The sequence below is a fragment of the Ischnura elegans genome, chromosome 13 (assembly GCF_921293095.1).
Source record: "Ischnura elegans chromosome 13, ioIscEleg1.1, whole genome shotgun sequence".
NCBI lineage: Eukaryota > Metazoa > Arthropoda > Insecta > Odonata > Coenagrionidae > Ischnura > Ischnura elegans.
The window spans coordinates 10,887,895-10,908,725 of NC_060258.1; the positions used below are offsets into that span (position 1 = coordinate 10,887,895).

Here is a 20,831-nt window from a genome sequence, read left to right on the forward strand (position 1 = left end):
GCGGAAGAAAAATTATTCGTTAAACGCACGTTGAACACAGTAATATCTTTTCCCTGTATACCTCAACAGCTGTGCCAACCGTCAATTTCTCATTCACGAAAAGGCGTTTGAAACGCCCGGGCTAAACATTGCCCACTAATAGCCAAATCAAACCCTACTCCCCCCCTTCCCCCCCTCTCCCCTTCCCCTTCTTCCACCCCCACTACTCCACCAAGGAGAGCTTCTGGAGGATCCGACTGCAGCAGTTCACCTTCAGCACTGACGATAGCGGGTCAACCCGCTGAAACGTTTGCAAGCTTCTTTGTGAGTGTCCTTTTCTATATAAAGTAAGACAATATACCGTAATTATTTCCAATGGGTAGTATGAGTGATACTCACATGCACCCACACACCAAATTTCATTGGTCTAACTGAAATAATGATGAAGATATTCTAATTCTCGTATTTGCTGTGATAATCGAATCGAACTTTCAATTTTACTGACCTCTTTTGTGATTTTATGAATCATTTTTTTTTTAATTTTTTGAAATTCATAGTAAAATTGAATCAATTACGCAACAAAAGCCCTCTTCACATATAGAGTGATTCATTTTTATTTGCTCACGCAGAAGCGGCTGCCGATTTTCCAATATTATTCTCCCTACGAAAACAGAGAGGTACGCTCGAGGTGTTTAGCGAACAAACAGGAGTCGGCAAATCTCATGACGAAGACACGGAAGTTCTTCCTTGATAACTTATCTTTTGTGGCGCTAGGCGTGATTTAAGCGTTCTTTCCTTGTTTGTTTTAAACTTTATCCACCATTTGCTATCTCCCTGCTTCTCCCTGTCTCTCCACAGTCCTCTTTATCTCCGTTTACCACTCCTACGACGCGATACTGTGGAATTTCTTATCTTGTGAAGTCTCTCATCGCCTAAATACTGTTATCATAAAAAATTTCTTATTTATCGAGTAAAAAAATGCATTTTTAATCTATATACTCGGAAGCCTATCTGTTTTTATAAGCCTACCTAGTTTTATTCTATTTTAATAACTGATCTACATAAGCAATTTAGGCGTTCGTAGGACATGTTCACTTCTTTGGAAAATAAATTGCTCATGAGTTTACAAAACATTTCCCACCTAGTTTTTAATCTACGGTCTCATAGTGATTTCCATCCGAGTTGTTCTAATATATCAGTGGCAGTAAGAAAACTGTTATAACGGCCTTTCACGCACCTGGCTCATCACTTTTATAAACGTCATATTTGAACTCCAACTTTACAGCGACGAATGCTCAGTGAAATAGCGACTCAAAATACCGCTGCGAGCAGGGAATGAGTGCTCAAACTTAGCTACTTAATAGCGGTCGCATTTCAATGGTTATATCACTAAACAGCTTTTGAGAAACAGCGCAGTGAGTGCTTACTCCCCGTGAATGCAATCAATGTCTCCGTGACTATGTATCCAGCACCCTCTACTCATCTCTCACTTTTTCTATTTTCCACTCTACTCTCTCTAGCCTCCTTCACACCTATCCATAATTGTAATACACTTCCTAAATTTCATCGCTCACTGCTGCAATTTCAATAATTGCCCCGTCTTTAAAGGCAGAAGACACAACTAGATAGACCCAACGTGAACGCATGATTTACCAAAAAGTCTGAACAGTATGAAACCCTTTAAAAAACATCACTCATTAATATCTATTGTATGGAATGAAGGAGACGAGAATAGATAAAAATTCAGATGATGGACTCCTTATACAATCGTTTGAAACCCAAGGAGCCAGTGAAAAAACACCAACAAGTGTCCGTGTTCTATCAATTTACAATGGAACCTTGAAAAAAAGAGTTTTAATGGGACCGGCTTTATTTCCTCACTTACAAAAGCTCCGGAATGACCTCTCACTTATACAGGTACACGTGAGGAAGCAGGGGCCGGAAATTTCCGGGAATCCAAAGTTATATGGGCGTATCCAAGGAGGGGCAGGAGGAGGGAGGTGCCCCCCTATAAGGAAATGTCTTTAAGGAAAATCAGGACTGGATTGCAACTATAGTTTTCAACAAAATTTCTTTTAAGCCACGAAAAATGATATTAGTATAAGGCATGTAATTAGACTAAGTTTTTTTAAGCAAATGATTTAAAAAATAGTAAAGCTCCATGATGGTTTTATTAAAATGCGAGTTTCAATCACCTTTTCCGTATTAAAGGCTACAACTTGAATAACCATGGCTTGCCACATCCTAAAATTTTGATCCTAGGTACGCCCTTGTATGTAATAATCTACAAACGAAATAAGGAGAGGGAGGGTAGGAAATTTACAATGTCGTTTTTGAAAATTCATACTCTTCTTGGCTCGTTTCCATGTGAACGGAGAAGGAATATGCAGGAAATTTACTAAACAGTTCTTGATAACTTAAATTCTTGCAGCATAATTACATGTAAACAATTCTAGAGAGAATAATTTGTTTTTGTAACTGATTTAAAATCTATATTCATGAAATAACGTTTTGAATTGGATAAAATAATAATAAAAAATCTAATATACCGAAATTTTCTCTAACTTCTTCCTTCTAGATGAATAATTTGGACGCGTAACATCTTTCAATCATAACATCAATTGCAATGCAATCAAAAGAAAAGAATCAATACTTGGATTAGGAAATCCTGAGGAAGGTTGTTGCTGAAGCTTCGTCTGCAGTTTTGGATTGAGAAGAGGAGTCCACATTACACTATCTAAATCTCTCTCTCCGCCTAAGGCCTCGTTCTACCATTTCTCTCCCTCCCTTTGCTACCTATTCCCTATCAGAATTTTCCTCATTTTTCCCTTTTCTGGGTGAAAATAACCAGAAATTGAAGAACCATTGGTCGCATATTCTGTGAAAGACGAATTTACAACGATCTCAAGAAAAAGGGATTACCACGTGCCGTTTTTGCGAAATAAAAACAATTTAACTTGGGCTATTATGGAGAAGCACGTCTTTTTCTCGAGCTAGAGAGGCAGTTTGTAACTTCAAATTGTGGAGAGAGAATTCATTATACGCAAATTTTTTGGCAAATGTAAATGTGTTGGGATAATGTATAAGGGTTGCCCAATACGTAATGTACTACAATTGCTTTCTCAGTCGATAACAATGGTGTGAATGCGAAACTTTACTTATGCATTACGTGAAGTTTTATGTGTGCGTACAACAAAGTCTTGGCTTTTCCGAGTGATAGATTTGCAGCAGGACTGTTTCAAAGTGGCATCTGTTAGTGATGTGCGTTACCAGCAGCATGCCCTGATTGAATTTCTCACTGAGGAGAAAACAAATGTAGAGGATATTCACAAATGTTTGAGCAAAGTTAATGGAGAATCTGCTGTCAATAGGTGTGCAGTTAGTTGCTGGTTTCAGAGGACTAGGACATCAGAAGGCAGTTCGGCGGTGATCCAAGATTAGCAGCGTTCAGGGGGGCTATCCACGGCTGTCGCGCCTGACACGTTGCAGCGAGCTGATGTTGCTATTGCCATGCCATTAATGGCAAGAGGCAGAAACATTAATTCAAAAGCATATGCCAACACACTAACTAGCCTCAAGACGTGCATCCAGCGATTTCGGTGCCATACACCCGAGGTGATGTTTTGATTCAACATGATAACTCTCGGCCCCACACAAGTTCGAGGACTGCTGGTCACATGGAAAAACAGGGATCGACAGTGTTACCCCATCCACTGTACAGCCCTGAACTGATTCCCTCGGACTTCCACTTGCTTGGGATGATATTCACATGACAGGATACCATCAAGGAAGGCATTTTGTGGGACGCTAGGATGTGATTCACTTAGCGAAGAAATTGCTCCGTGACCAAAAGAAGGATTCAAACCAACAATAGGATGAGTAGTTTAAACTTCATTCTTTCTTTTTTGTGATTCTTATTACGTTCAATTAAGAAATGTCGAAGAAAAAATATGTTCCTTTACTATTCCGGGCAACCCAAGTATGTTAGGTTCAAGCTATGTAGAAAAATAGGTAGTGTAGTTGAAACATCATTCTTTCGTGTGTATGAATCTCATTACGTTCAATTAATAAATGTCGAAGAAAAAAATAGGCTACATTTCTTTCCGGGCAACCCTCGTATACTGGGTTCAAGCGACGTCGCTTTAATAATCATTGAAAACATTGTAGAGAAGGAAGTGTTTCCCACCGAGTTTGTTGGATCCCCAACCATGATTGGACTATGAGTACGTGTCTGGAGGTTACTGCCAACACAGGAGCTACAAGGAAAGTTTGCGATATTCGGGCTGACCGTAGTCCGTGGCCACCTGTTACCTCATCCCTCCGTCTCGTGTCCGAAGCAAGCCAACGCTTCCAAGTTAATCTATATTCAAGGTACTTACTTAAATTTACGCAATTTCACTTTAAGGAAACTATATAACTACTGTTGGAGTAGAAATACTTATCCTCGAAATACCATTTTAATGTGTTTTCTATGTACGTATGATATAATTGATCACTCTTTCCTAACGTTCTCGTCTTTGTGTAGTTTTTCTCTTACTTGATCCGCGGTAATAGGAAAGTGTTACTTACGTCAGAGCTAACGTAAAAAACTAGGAAAGTTTTTGACAAAGTTGCACCAACATGATGAAGTGGACGCAGGATGAGTTGGAAACTGAATAAAAACTGGAAGGGATGATGTTTAAATCAGTTCGCTTCGCGGATAATCGGACGTTTTAATAGCCAGGCAGCGACGAGGCTCCAAACTCTTTTGGATGTTTTAGACAATCGTCTCTAAGGGTATGGAATGAGGATCAATCAGAGAATAGGAGAGGTTTTGCAGTTTAGTATAGCATCGCAGATTATGAATTTTTACACTTAAGGTAATAGTATGTGGGGAAAATACGAACAGTTATTGTAAGTCAACTATTTGGGCAGCACGTTAGAGTAGCACGGATACAGCAGTTAGGAAATCAAGAAAAGAATTGCGTTAACAAAAGAGGCGTTCATGAAATGGAAGGAGTAGTGTGAGAGGATCGTTGTGTAAGAGTTTAAAGATAAGTATTGTGAAGATTTGAAGGAGAGGAGGAGGAACGACAAAGTGCTGGGCATGGTGGGTGAGGAGAAGCAGATTCTTGATGAGATTTGATTAAGACAGAAGGCATGGAAGGAAGGATTACTGATTTGGGGAGGATATGTTGAAAAAAGTGTTGGAGGGAACAATGTTTGGGGAAATGACGTAGAGGAATGAAACGGTGAAGAAACGGTGGTAATTTTTATAAGAATCGTACACGGTTCTATTTCGAAAATTGATTGAAACCAATAAAATGAACATATATGATAACAAATTAACAATAAACTCCCATTTCATGATCAATAATATGAAAGAGTCGGTTAAAAAATGTAAATCAAATAAGAAAGGGGTAAAAAATAATTTCTATTTCCAGCCACGTTTAAAAAAGTAGAAAATTATATCCAACGGCTGTTTATGTTATTTATATAAATTCAAGTAGAAAAGAAAACTTACAAGATAAAATAAGTATTAAAAGAACATTCAAAGTATCAAAAACGAAAAATGTGATAAATGTAAGACTGTATTGCATTCTCTAAAGGGCAAGTCCGATACATATTTACCTGCAAGCATTAATGTTATTATCTTATAAAAATCGCTTTATCCTTCAATATTATTTCAACCTTTCTTTGCTTTGATAGATTGGAATTTTGTTATGAATATTAATTTTAAGAGCAACCGCCACCAAGAAGATGTCTCAATTATTCTATCATCAATACCCGACTTTTAACTTTAAGTGATAATTATAATTGTAAACTCAAGGAATAATAAAAGTTTTCTTATATATTTTAAACAAAATGCCAGAGCCTACTTGGTTGGCAAAAGAATAGTCTTTTAATATTATGGGCCCTTCAAATGAATTAGAATAGTTATTATTGTCTATTTATTTTCATGCACTTCATTTGTTTTATTAAGTGAAAAAGCATTAGTTCCCATGAAAATGAAACGATTTCCATTCACTTTGATGCTCCAATTATCTGATGGTAATTTTTAAAGTTTTTATATTACTTTAAATCGAAATGAGAAATCAAGAACTAATGCAACAGTAACATTGAAAGCCGACAAGAGTTCCAGAAAATATTTTCTTAAAAATTCCATCATGCACATTATTTCTTATGTTCAAAGTAATTGGAACTGATTGTTCCCGAATAATAAAATGTTCCTATACATTATATTCATACTGTTTATCTCGCCAACCTACCTTCTCCTGATATCCTCAAATTGATGTCTTAACACGCTGGTATCTTTTGCAGTTTTTCACATATTCATTACTCTCTTACATTTCACTTTCTTTGCATTATTCATCCAATGATTAATCCTATTTCTTTTTTGATTCTAAAATTAAAATTACCTATATAAATATTTATTACCTTAAGTCGACATCAGATATCTTAATTATATTAATACTTCCATTAAGAGCCGTGAAGAGGTAAAAACATTTTAAAAGGAATCACCCGAGTGCAATATACTGATAAAATATTCTAATGAATTTGTTAATCCTTTCAACCTACCTTGTACTGATGTCCCGAAATTGATGTCTTATCACACCTTATAGTTATGTATTTCTTCATTTTCTCTTTACTTTAACATTGTTATCTCATTCCCGATATTATTTCCGTAACTTATAACTCCGATTTGAAATAATTTTGAGGCAAACATTTGTTTACTTCAATTGTTGATTGAAACATGGAGACGGCGGAAGTTATGTGTGAAGACGAATATTACACGCAGCGAAATACAATTTTATAGAGTTGATATTAAAGGAATTCTAAATATCACACTTTATATTAATTATAATCTACCAAAAAAGGCCACACATACTTGCATACATACATAGAGATAACAGATGAATAATTAAATCTTTAATTACTGCAGCACCTGCATTGGGTTATAATGGTAACTTTCGAAACTAAATATTAAATCTTCATTTATTGATTTTGCTGGATATGTTATTTCGATCGAGGTGAAAGTGTAGGAGCTTTTCACTGTCCAAAAATTTCAGCGCAAGCTCATCAAGAAAAGATCGAATTTGAGTTCCAAGCTTTTGCACAGGCAGAAAATCAAAGAAGAAAGCGTATGAAATATCGCGAGACAATAATAAAAATCTCCGATGACGTCTATTGCATATCTTTGCTAACGAATAACTATAAATCCATCAGAATGGCTTTACAAGGTATATGCCTTGGGGGAATGGGATGACCTGGGGTCCCCCTCCCGGCAACGTAAAAAACGCAGTAAGGGAAAATTTTTGAAAAATAGCATGCATATGAATACATTTTTCATCATTTTCTCACCTATAATTTAACTTTCAGCAGATGCAGTTATTACAAGTCAAAACTTGGCGACAGTTTTAAATAATTTCTTATTTCTCTGAGGCTTTGGGGGAAACTATCCCCTCATCCATAGTTATGCCACTGCTCCATTATGATTCTTTTGTCCAGTACAGTATTAAATATTTGATTGAACAGTATTAAACTTTACGTCTTCAATGCTCTTTATAAAAGACAACCTAATGTTTCATTTTGTGAAATCAACTTCTTGAAAGAATTTAGTAACATCAAACTCATCACTAAGCAAATTGGATTTACAGATTCGATTATTTGGTTTCTAGTTATAAAAAGCGTAATTATAATAAATCTCATTGAAAAATCAATGACCCTCACGTATTTGTATATCTTCTACATGTATCAAAATTTCATCCCACCCACAATTAAGGGAATGACCGTGAAATATTTTCAATACAATGTGATAAATATCATGTGGGAGTAGAAACAAATTGGGCAATGCCAAGGATTAAAATAATGGACCTGGAGTAACCGGGCAGAAATATCGTCTTTCCAGGACTGGTAGCACTGCATTCGTGGACAAGATATATTGCACCAAGAAGGCAAAGGCAATAAAGCAAGAAAACGTACCACGTGACTAATATGAGGGATTTTTACTTACTTACCCATTCCTCCTCGTAAAATTCTTTCAATCTTAATCCACACCAAAAACTTGAAAAAAACGCAGAGGAAATCTTTCTAATAATACTAATAAGGGAACTTTTCTATTCTCATATCTAATAGCATATCAAGGAGCTCAATACGAAGGGCATTAAAATATCAGGAAATTCGCTTACTTAGTATCGAAATTATACTCACAGTGAAATTGGACCTCGAAAATGAAAAAGGCAGGCTTATTCAGAAGTGGTCTTCCTACTTGCTGTCTGCAAGGAGCGTCTTAAATGCGTCTTCTTCGGTCTGAAAGAAAGAGCAGGATTATATCACACTCATTCCTAATACTTCGTATCATCTGCTAAATAATAATAGGTAATCGGAGTGCGGGCGATCGCAGATAGCATAAGATTGACACGTTATCAGAATGGCACGAGACGAGAAATTCGCTGTTGGCGTCTTTTTGGGCGGTGGCTCAAATGTCCACCATTGCCGAACCGAAGGCATTTATCTTGGAAGAGGTGTTGCCTCAGAAAACACAGATAACACTGGACGGCGAAAAATAACTTTTTCTCAAGCCCTGATCCCATTCCTGCTGATTCTTATGTAAAATGACCTCCTGAATCCGAATATGACATCCGTTTTTCTCCATCGGCCACCATTTTCGGGAGGAAGCCCCCCTCTACTTTTCATCTCTTTCGCAATAATTTGGAGGAATGAAAAGGATTAGATTAGTATTTATACTTCTTATTTGGTTTTTGAGAGGTTAAATATTGAACAAATGATAACAAATGGTAAGAATGTATATTTGTGGGAGATAAGCTTCCGTTAATGATTAAAAAAAAAAAAACATTGAAAAATATCAACCTTTCCTTTTTTCGCAATTTTTTCACCTATTTTCTTCACATTTCAGCTGCCATTTCATCCTTCAAAATCCGAAATATCCCAGGTAGATGGAAAATTATATCAACAGCCGTCCAGTGTAATTGGCGAATGGAATCGTATTTAGCACTGTCATACAATTAAAAGCGTGTCCTGGCATTACGATCTCTCCTGGAGGCCGTGGGTTATCATTGGCAGAGAGACGGTGCTACCCTTGGCGAAAAAACTGCTGAAATTTTCAAGTTCATTGGACCACTGTTGAATTAAACACTGAATTGGGGTCAGTGTTAAAACTAACAGTAATTTTTAAAACTGACAATAACTGTTAACTCTAACAGTAATTTATAAATCCAACAGTTATTGATGAATTCAGCAGTTGCTGTTGGATTCGACAGTGGTGCCGATTAACTTTTGAAAATTTCAACAGTTTTTTCGCCAAGGGTGGCCACGAATTCAGCGAGAGAAAAAGGGACTACGAGAAAGTGTAATGTATTTATAGACTATCCTTAACTTGAAATTATCTGCAGATTAAACTGTAATACTCGATAGGAGAAAGTACTAAAAACTCAAAATTCGTTTTAAATATTTCAGACATAAAAGGTATGAATGAAACCAGTTAGAGGTAAATATAAAGAGCTCATATCCGATTTTTACTCGAGATGAGCAGCCTGAAATGTGCGGTATGATCTGCGGCCACACTTAGACGTATCTCTATTGGCTGACGCCGCGTGACGTGTCGACCTCTTGGTTGACTCGTGACTAAAGCTTAGAGATTCTGAGCACGCGTTCATCCCGTGGAATAAGTTGGCAAATGCTTCTCAAACTGGCGGAACCATGCAATTATTTTGTTACGGTTGATAACCTAAATTTTGGGATTATAAATAAAGAATATTTAACTCGGAACAAATTATATCGCTCCACCAAAAATCGAGGAAAAAATTATGCCTAGTTATTGGTGTTGTGAGGAAGTTGTTATGGCGAATCAATGCTGTGAATAATAAATGCTCAATTGGTCCACTTGCAGATAATGCCGGGAAAGTTCTGAAAATGTTTTGGTATGAGCTACATATTAAAGAAAGGAGAAAGATTGTTGCTGGGCTTAGATGATCCCTGATTTTTACGTGCGGAAATTGGGATACACATAACGTATGCATAAACGATAGAAGTAAATTACATATAGGAATATTATCACATAGTATCGGTATTATACTCACAGCTAAAATTGGATCTAGCAAATAAAAAAGGCAGGCTTATTCAGAAGTTGTCTTCTAGCTGACTGTCTTCAAGGTGCGTCTTAACGGCGTCTTCTCCGGTCAGAAAGTAAGTGAAGGCTTATCTCACACTCGCTCCTAAAACTGCGTTTTATCTAAAGGTACTCGAAATAACGGCAATCGCAGATAGCAAGATATTCACACGTTATCAGAATGGCGTCAGACGATAAATTCGTTTTCGGCGACTTTAGTGGCAGTGGGTCTAAGGTCCACAATTTCCAAACCGAAGGAATTTTCCTTGGAAGAGGTTTGGACGAAGCAAACACAGATAATTGACATCTTATCTCGGAAGGAATTATAGGAGCAAAAAATGGGTGCAGTAATGGAAATGGATTCGATGAAATGCAAGTTTGAGGTGACTACGAGACTTCTAAAAATAACAATTGTCGGTTTGAGCCCTAAAAAATGACAGCTGTGAATGATATTCCATAATAGTATTCTTGCGTATACGTTTTAATAAAGATCAATTTTTGGCCCAAGGTGAATCTAAAGGTCTATGATAGGGTAAGATAGATGCTAATTGGCGGAAGGTCTGTTTTCAGGTTTTTTCCAACTCAATGATGTTCTTTCATCTTGCTTATCCAGAGACGCAGATGGTCATACTAATTTATTTATCTATCATTTTTTATTTTCGCCCAACATATACATAATTATAGGGTAAACAATCCAAGAATGTAACTACAAAAGAAATTGTAAATAATTCACAGCCTCAAAAATAGTAACAACCATGATAACAAATGCTGAAAAATATTAACTAAACACTATCACACTCGTAAAACATATTTTTAACATATTTAAAAAAGCAGTATTTCTTTTGATACAAGTCTGGATTGTTGAAATTTTTGTAATGTGCTACACAAATCCTACGTATTGGCGTATTGGAACAATAATTTGTTTTAACCTTTGATGTGTAAAATGTTCTTTTCAACCGACTATTAACATTTGGAACTATAATTCTTATATCCTTCAGTAACTGGTAACATAGGCCCTTATTGATGACAACTTTGAAACAGCAGATCCTTTATGGTTCTTCTATTTTGCAGGGTTTGGAGAGCAAACACTTTTAACTTATCGCTATAACAAACGTAATTTTCGAAAGCGGATACGCATGATATAATACAATATATAGAAAATCAATCGCTTTCAATGAAGGAAAAATAGATAAAATATTAGCCCTTAAGTTCCAATGAACAAACGCCTACACCTCAAGAAATGAATCATAACCACGCGTCGCTTGTATTCAAGTATGCAACCTCTACTATGGCCGTGCCGTAGGGTGTTGTTTATTTTTTTATTTTTTCTCGGATTTTTGATTTCTACCTCTTAAAATATGCTATGGGGTACATATTGGATATCCTAAAAATTTCAGCTCAATTTTTAAATATTTACAGGTCGCTCAAAAAACATAAATGCAATAACATTAAATTTTCCCGATTTTTTCAAGTAACATCATTTTCAGGGGTAACGCACGATTTTGCAGCCCTTTAGAACCAAACTTCGCTCCATTTTAACGTCCGCTCAACAGTTTTCCAGGAAACCAATACTTTTCCGCGAGCTACAGCAGCGCGTCACACCCTTGACGGCGAGCTGGTCACTCACAGGCCGCATCATGGTCAACTGATAAGTCCTGCGCCCCTCACTGCCTTACGCCCCCTCTCGCCTTCCCTGACGAGAGTCGGTGGAAGAAGGAAGGAGTTACCTGTATTACATTGTTATAAATTCATGAGACTTCCGTTAAGATTAAGCAGAATAGATGGAACCATGGAGAATGATGTTTAGAGACAACTATGTGTATGTTTTCTTACCCGAGTTTGCGTGTTTCACGCCCCCTTTAACCTCATCGCAGTTGGATTTTGAATGGCGTGCAATAAATTTTCGGAGTCGAGAGGCTATTGATAAAAATGTCGTTCATCGCGCGCAAATAAATTGAAGTATTCCTAATCGATTCCCAGCAGCTAAAGCTGCTTGTTTCGCGAAAAATTAGCTGCCTTTGATTCGCGAAGTGCTGCAGGTGTTCTATCACCACCGCTAAACCCTGAAACAGGGATTGTGTGCAAATACGAGACTAACGATGAGGTCCGTGGTCCCATTCCGGAGTATCATGTCGAGAATTCAAATTATTCAAGAAAAACGTGGAATATATATATATATAATAGAAGAACTGTGCAGTGAGCTGTAGTAATTCAAGATTTATTTTTGACGGCGACCTATGCAAAAACTAAAGAATGACATGGAATTGAATGAAAAATTGGATCGGTTGTTTGATATTGCCGCGTGAAGTGCTCTAGAAGGTATTCAAAATGATGTGGATAAAGTGCTCTTGAAAATACAGAGGCGACCAGGATACCCGCTTCTAAAGATAATAAGTTAGCACTAAGATAGTTTTCAAAATATTTTTCTTTCTGAAAAACTTCCTTACAAGTATTAATTTCAAGTTTCTGATAGCACAGAAAACTAATCTCTCACATCATAGACAAATGCACATTATGAAATGCATTGTAAACTGGCTGATTGGGGTGGACTTTATGTTTACTAGGACAGCTATAACGCGCCTTTGGCTTGCCAAATAATGAGATGCTTATCTAGCATTTAATAGAGAGTGAGGAGTCAGAGAAGTCGGCGCGTCGAGTGGAGAGGATGAGAAGATATGACGAGCAGATAGAAGAGAAGATAGATGGCTAGGCAAATCCTAATTACACCCCAAATTGCACTGATTTTTGAAGCCTTGGACATTGGCGCGAGAGGAGCGGCAACGTTCTTATTGCTGCTATGTTGTGGTAACAGGGGTTACTGTCTACCAAAGGAAATATTTACTCATTCGTTGAATCAAGTAAGTAAATATTATTTTGTATACAACGTCATTAAATGGTTCTATTAATCTTATTGTCGATTGATAAAATAAAAACAGCATTAAAGATTCCATAACTCACCGGAACTGCCAGTGGCCGGGCCACTGCTGAGATTGTTCACGCCTGAGTTGGTGAGTGGAGATTAGCGAACATATTAAAGCATTTTAAATTGATTCGACAAGCGTAAATAGAGTTAATTAACTACTTTCATATCTTAGGTTCTCAGTCTATCATATATTTTGGATTCTTAACATGAAAATTTCTTTTTTTTTATCATTAATTAGGTTCGAAGAGCAGTGACGTAGTTATTCTAAAGGATAAACTACAGCATAAACTCGGTATGAAAAACGCCAACATAGTATTCCACTCCTCCTTTCTTAATCCGACTCTCGCTTGTAAAGGCGAGAGGGGGGCGTAAGGCAGTGAGGGGCGCAGGACTTATCAGTTGACCGTGATGCGGCCTGCGAGCGACCAGCTCGCCGTCAGGGGTGTGACGCGCTGCTGTAGCTCGCGGAAAAGTATTGTATTCCTGGAAAACTGTTGAGCGAACGTTAAAATGGAGCGTATTTTGGTCCCAAAGGACTGCAAAATCGTGCGTTACCCCTGAAATTATGTTACTTCAAAAAATCGGGAAAACTTAATGTTATTGCATTTATGCTCTTTGAGCGACCTCTAAATGTTAAACAATTGACCTGAAATTTTTAGGATATCCATTCTGTGCCCAATAGCATATTTTAAGAGGTATAAATAAAAAATCCGAGGAAAAATAAAAAATAAGCAACACCGTACCGTGCCGCCGTGCCTCCTCGTACTGAATAATGACGTCACTTTCTACCAGCCAATCATCGGCGTTTTCAATTCTAACTTGTATTTGAAAATTCTCGTGAACTTTGAAGCATTAAACATCGCAAACCACGTTAATAAATAATAACAAAAATTCACCGTGGTATGCAACATATATTTTTTGTATAATTTTGGGGCTCTTGATTATATTTGAAATATATGCAAGTTCCCTATTGTTTTGCTGATAGCGTAAGTTTGATAAAAAAATTAGCTTCCACGCGTTCGTTTTGTAATGCTTAGGGAATTCTAAGTAAAATTGGAATCACTGCGCAAGAAAAGCCCTGGGCTTCTCCAAATACACTGTGACACATATTAAATTGCTCACGCTGAATCGCCTGCTGATTTTCCAATACCATTCTCCCTACCACCGCAGTGGGATTAGCTGGAGGTGCTTAGCGAACAAAGAGGAGTAGTCAAAATCTCAAGACGAATACATGAAAGTTGCTCCTTGATCACTTCTCTTGTGCTGCGCTATGTGCGATAAACGTACGATCATCGTTTGCTTTTAACTTTGTCCACTGTTTGCCTCCTTCGTGCTTCTCCCTCTCTCTCCACAATCCGCTTTATCTCCGTTTTTAACCCTTCCCGAGTATCCTTCGTGTACTCTCTTATCACGAGGAGTCGCTTATCGTTCGCGAAAAAAAGACGTTTTCAATCAATCTATTCTGAAGTCTATCTCTCTTACTCAATTAGTAAAATCTTATCTACAGCAACACTTAAGGCATCCCTAAGATATGGTACATTTGGACGAAAAATAAACTGCTCATTAATTTACAAAATATTTTTCTTCTAGTTTGCCATTTACCATCTACGAGTGATTCACATCCTGGTTTTCCTGAGACATGAGTAACGCTAATAGAAGTATTAAAATTGGTTTTCACGTACCTCGCTTCTCTTTTCTATATAAGCCGTATTTGAATTCCTAGCAATAAGCGAAGTTTTCAGTGACATTGTGGCGCAGAATACCGCTTGGAGAATGGAATGAGTGCTCACACCTAGCTGCTAAGTAGCGGTCGATTACAAGCGTTATATCACTAAGCAGCTTTTGGGATGTAGCGCTTAGAGTGCTTCTAATCATCATCACAATCATTAGTCAACAATCCTCAGATTGGTTTGACGCAGCTCTCCATATCTCTACCATCCGATTACTTTTTCGAAGTGACGTATTTCTTCTCTTTCACATTCTTCATAACTTATACTATTCGGGGCCGTCCCTTGCCCTTTTTCCCTTCCACCTGTCCATCTACGAAATCTTCAAAAGGCCTTCGTGCATCAGAATGTGGCCAACTAAGTCGTCCCGTCTTCCGCTAAGGGCATTTTAGGAGGCTACTCATTTATCCCACTCTTCTTTGCACTTCCTCGTTGCTCACACGGTCCATCCATTATATCTTCATCATTCTTCGGTAGCACAATATTTCGAATGCTTCCACTCTTTTGACTTATGTGCTGGTGTCTACTTTCAAGCATCACTGCCTCGTCGACACTCCATATGTAGCATCTGATGAACTGTTTCCTTACTTCTATGCTTTTATTCTCAGCTGTAAGAATACTCTTCTTTAGGTAGAATTCCCTCTTAGCCTGCGCTTCTATTCTACTGACTACTTCTTTCCTGCTTCGTCCATCGTTGTTAATTCGGCTTCCCAGATAAGAAAACTCTCTCATTTTCAAGCTTATACTTTCCCAGGTTAATCTTCGTCTTGATCCTCCTCTCTTTTCCTGCAAACTAATATCTTAGTCTTCTCTTTGTTGATTTAAGGCAGATGTCTACCCATTGTCCTTGACATATTTGTCAAAGTCTTCTTCAAATCCTTCTCTGACTCGGCTATGAGTACTAAGTCTAGCATGCCAATTTTTTCTCCGTGGATATTGATACCCTAAGCTTTCTCCTTGATTTCAATGATGGCTCTCTCTATGTAAGCGTTGAAAATTAAAAATTTGAGTGATTACTCCCCGTGAATGCAACTAACGTCCCTCACTCCGTGACTATTTATTCAGCAACCTCAACTTATTTCTCATTTAATTTATTTTCCACGGCACTCTTTCTAGCCTCCTTCATACCTATCCATCATTGTAATACACATCCTAAATGTTATCGGTTATTACGGTAATTATAAAATTGCCCCGTCTCAATAGGCATAAGAAGCAAACAGATAAACCCAACGTGAACACATGATTAACCAAATAAGTCCATACATTATGAAACCCTCTTTCAAGCATCACTCACTCAAATCTAATGTTTGGAATGAAGGAGACGAGATGAGTTAAAAGTAAGATCCAATATGGATTCGCATGGTACCCTTGAGAACAGTATCAAAACACCAAAAAGTGTCTATATTCTATCAACCAACAGTGAAACTTCGATAAAAGAGAGTTCGATCGACTGACATTACTTCCTCACTTACATATGTTGGATGCAGTGATGAAACTAGTCGACTTCTGCTAATGCCTTAAAAAATCATTCTTTAACGCGGACTTCTACTAAATTGCAAAATTGAACTAAAATTTCATTCCTGATTACGTTTTCTTTTGTTTTATTATTTTGTGACTCTTTTGCGTAAATAATAGCGAGCTCGAGTGCAACACTTTGCTCCGACACACGTCGCTCCATCTGCCTTAAATCACTGAAAACATTGTGGAGAACGAAGTGTCCCCCTCCGAGATTTATGGGCTCCCATTGTGTGTATTGGATTGTGAGTACGTTTCTGGATATATCGGATAAAGAAAAAACTCAAGGGCGGGCGCAAAAGATAATGTGATCAATCTTCACTTTTATCGTATGGGAAAATAATGAAGTCGCGTGGAAAATTTAAGATACTTTTATTTAACCATCAAATGGATTCACAAATTTAGTTACGTCGTTGGATTTTGGTTGGGTTTTAAGATGAAGAAAAATTTTTAAGATAAAAAAGATTTTTATTTTAAAAGGTTTTAAGATAAGGAAAATTAAATAACATGATCATAAATGGATAATAGCATTTCATACGAAACATAAATGCTTTGACATTAACATTGAGAGTGCAGTCCCCGACGAGGAAATACTGAGCGCGCCGTAAATCCAACGACGTAACTTTTTTCATTAGAGGCCAGTAAAACGTAAACTATCAGCACTATGCAAACAAAAATTTTTATGTAGACGAAGATAGCCGAAAAAATCGACAAATGAAAATTTCTGAAGGATCCATTGGAATGTATAAATGTTTACACCACTTTTAAAACCACGAGGTGCTGACGCAGGGAATCCATATAAGGATTAAACTGATTATGTAGAAGACAATGCTATCTTATGACGTTGAGAGTTCACATTCGTGGTTCCGCAATGTTCTGCAATGCAGACAGCCACACAAGGGGGAGGGGTGCCTCCTGTGCCCCCCCCCAAATGTATCCGCCACTGGTTATGGAGGTTACCGTCAAAACGCGCGCTACAGGGAAATTTTTTTTGTAATGATTGGGCTGACCGGTGTCTGGGGCCAACAGTTAACTCATCCCTCTGTCTGGAATTTGAAGCCAGCAAAGCTCAGAGTCCTCTGGGTGGCAGTTCTCTACACTACTTCCCTCACGCGGTAAACTATGTCGTGTACTATCGACAATCCAGATGACTCTGGCTCTCTTCCCCTAAAATACCTTCCCCTTCCTTCCTGGTGTGATTTTCCCTCCATCCGACACTGCAGGTTAGCCTATGTGCAAGGAGCCCGCTTCTCTTGTATTGCCAATGTATCGTCGGAGTAACATCGTTATCTTTGGAGTTAAAGGAAACACGTGTTTTTAATGAAATTCAAGTATGCTCACCCATTTTGCGACTTCTACACGTAAGGTGACTATCATTTTTTCTATTTACATCGGAGTATTTGAATTAAATGATGAAGTAGCGGTGCTAAATGACCAAGCTGTCGACGCAGCCTAAGAAGTATTACTAAAATTACTACTGTAATCACTCGTGCTTTCATAGAAATATTCAGGATGTCATTTAGTCCTACCACACGCCGTTCAACTTAGTTTCTTTTATGTTTCAGGTTCGTTTTGGGAAATAGTAGTTGCTATTTGTTAATACTGAAATACTTACGCTTTAAATACTAGTTTAATGAGTTTTCTATGTACATTTGATATGATATTTCTGCCGTTCGTTATGTTTATGTCTTTGTGGAGTTTATCCCTGGCTAAATCCGCGGTTAATTAAAATATTCACTTGCGTCAGAGCTAACGTAAAAGACTGGGAAAGATTTTGACAACTTTGCGCCAGTGTGCTTAAGATAGGCGCGGGATGAGTTGCAAACCGAATCAAAACTGGGAGGGATGATGTTTAAATCAGTGATGCTCGCGGATGATCAGACGTTGATTAGCGAGACAGCGACGAGATGCTAAAGGGGATGCGCTGGACAATCGTTGCGAGGAATATTGAGTAGAGGATCAAACAGAAGACGAACATGGTATTGCATAGCATCAAGAGCTATGAATATCTACGGTTAAGGTAATAGTATGTGGGGAAAATACGAACAGTTATTGTAAGTCAACTATTTGGTCAGCACGTTAGAGTAGCACGGATACAGCAGTTAGGAAATCAGGAAGAGAATTGCGTTACAAAATGAGGCGTTCATGAAATGGAAGGAGTAGTGTGAGAGGATCGTTGTGTAAGAGTTTAAAGATAAGTCTTGTGAAGATAAGAAGGAGAGGGGGAGGAACGACAAAGTGCTGGGCATGGTGGGTGAGGAGAAACATTCTTGATGAGATTTGATAAAGACAGAAGGCATGGAAGGAAGGATTACTGATTTGGGGAAGAGATGTTGGAAAAAGTGCTGGAGGGAATGGTGTTTGGGAAATGAGGGAGAGGAAGGAAGAGAATAGGAAACGGGGGTAATTTAATAGGAATCGTACACTGTTCTATTTTAAAAATTGATTAAAACCAAAAAATTAACATATATAATAAAAAATTAACAATTAACTCCCATTTCATGATCAATTATATGAAAATGTGAGTTAAAAACGGATATAAAATGATATATAGGATTAAAAAAATAATTTCTATTTCCAGCCACATTTAAAAAAGTAGAAAATTATATCCAACGGCTGCTTACTTTATTTATATAAATTCAAGTAGAAAAGAAAAGTTTCAAGTTGAAATAAAGTGTTACAAGAACATTTAAAGTATCAAAAACGAAAATTTTTTAAAATGTAAGATCATATTACTTTTTCTAAAAGACAAGTCTGACACATATTGACCAGCAAGCATTAATGTTATTATTATCTTATAAAAATCGCATTATCCTTCAATATTACTTCACCCTTTCTTTGCTTTGATAGAGTGGAATTCCGCCATCAATTTTAATTTTAAGAGCAACCTCTGCCTAGTGAATATCTCAATTATTCCATCATCACTACCGGACGTTTAACTTTCAGCGATAATCTTTATTGTAAACTCTAAGCATGATTAGAGTTTTCTTATCTATTTTAAACGAAATGCCAGAGCCTACTTGGTTAGAAAAATAATCGTGTTTTAATATTAAAAACCCTTCAAATGAAGTAGAATAGTTATATTTGTCTATTTATTTTCACGCACTTCATTTGTTTTATTAAGTGAAAGAACATTATAGTTTCCAATTTACATGAAAATGAAGCGATTTCCATTCACTTTGATTCTCAAATTATCTGATGGCTAATTTTTAAAGTTTTTATATTACTTTAAATCGAAATGAGAAATGAAGATCTAATGCAACAGTAACATTGAAAGCCGTCGTGAGTTACTTAAAAGATTTTCTGGAAAATGCCATCACGCACATTCTTTCTTATGTTCAAAGTAATTGGAACTTATTGATCCCGAATAATAAAATTTGTCACTATACATTCTATTCATAGTATTCATCTCGCCAACCTACCTTCTCTTGATGTCCTCAAATTGATGTCTTAACACAATGAAGTCTTATGCAGTTCGTCTCATTCCATCTTCACTCTCCTTCATTTCATATTATTCGTATGCCTTCCACTTCTTTATTTTATTTCTTTCTTGACTCTAAAATTAAAAGTATCTTCATAAATTTTCATTATTTTAAATAGGTTTGAGATATCAATAACTAAATCAATAATTTAATTGAGAGCCGTGTAGAAGTCAAATATTTTTCAAAAGATTCACCCGAGTGCCATATTCTGATAAAATATCCAAATAAAAGTGTTCACCCTGTCAACCTACCTCGCCCCGATGCGATGTCCCGAAATGGATGCCTTAACACACCTCATAGTTATGTATTTCTTCATTTTCTCTTTACTTTAACAATCTTATCTCATTCCCGATATTAATGTCCGTAACTTATTACTCCTATTTGAAATGGTTTTGCAGCAAACATTTGTTTACTTCAATTGTTGATTGAAACATGGAGACGGCAGAAGTTATGTGCGAAGGCGAATATTACACGCAGCGAAATGCAATTTATAGAGTTGATAATAAAAGGAATGGTAAATCGCACATTTTATATTAAATATAATCAACAAAACAATCCACACATACTTTACCCTTTGCTAAGAGATGAATAATCAAATCTCTAATTACTGCAGCGCCTCCATAGGGCTATAATGGTCACTTTCGAAACTAAATATTAAATCTCCATTTATTGATATTGCTGGATATGTTATTTCGATCGAGGTGAAAGTTACCCAATTCATCGTGTGTATGAACCCTTGGTAGATGCCCAAATTAATGAGATGATGAAAATGGGAACCATTAGGAAGTCTCTTGGCCCATATTTAAATCCACTTGTGGTAGTCAAGAAGGGAAAGGGAAACGTTAGGTTATGTTTGGATGCTCGCCGTTTGAATAAAGTTACGATCCCTGAGCGCGATAGGCCACCACAGGTGGAGCAACTGTTGAGAAAATTTCATGGGAAGAGTTTTTTTTTCTACCACTGACCTCACGTCTGCGTATTGGCAGATGAAACTTCATCCTAATGACCAGATATATACTGCATTTTTGCATAAATACACTTCTTACGTGTTTCAGCGTGTCTCCTATGGATTAAAAAATAGTGGAGCAGCAATGACG

General features: G+C 37.2%; 1 protein-coding gene and 1 long non-coding RNA gene across 3 annotated transcripts in view; both read right to left on the minus strand.

Moving 5' to 3' along the window:
* The window catches only part of LOC124169987, a 106,513-nt gene that overhangs the window by 34,805 nt on the left and 50,877 nt on the right, over window positions 1–20,831 (minus strand). The window contains exon 1 of one of the 2 annotated variants that reach the window (XR_006867279.1): window positions 6,228–6,903. The exons of the other annotated variant lie outside the window; for it this stretch is intronic. The gene's annotated coding sequence lies outside the window, so the exon portion shown is untranslated. Of the gene's footprint in view, window positions 1–6,227; window positions 6,904–20,831 lie in introns of those variants that run through there. 2 annotated transcript variants of the gene reach the window in all.
* LOC124169990 lies at window positions 8,176–20,146 on the minus strand. Its single transcript, XR_006867281.1, has 3 exons — window positions 19,986–20,146; window positions 19,675–19,808; window positions 8,176–8,268 (listed from the first exon to the last, which is right to left on the minus strand). It is a non-coding gene; the product is annotated as an uncharacterized LOC124169990 (long non-coding RNA).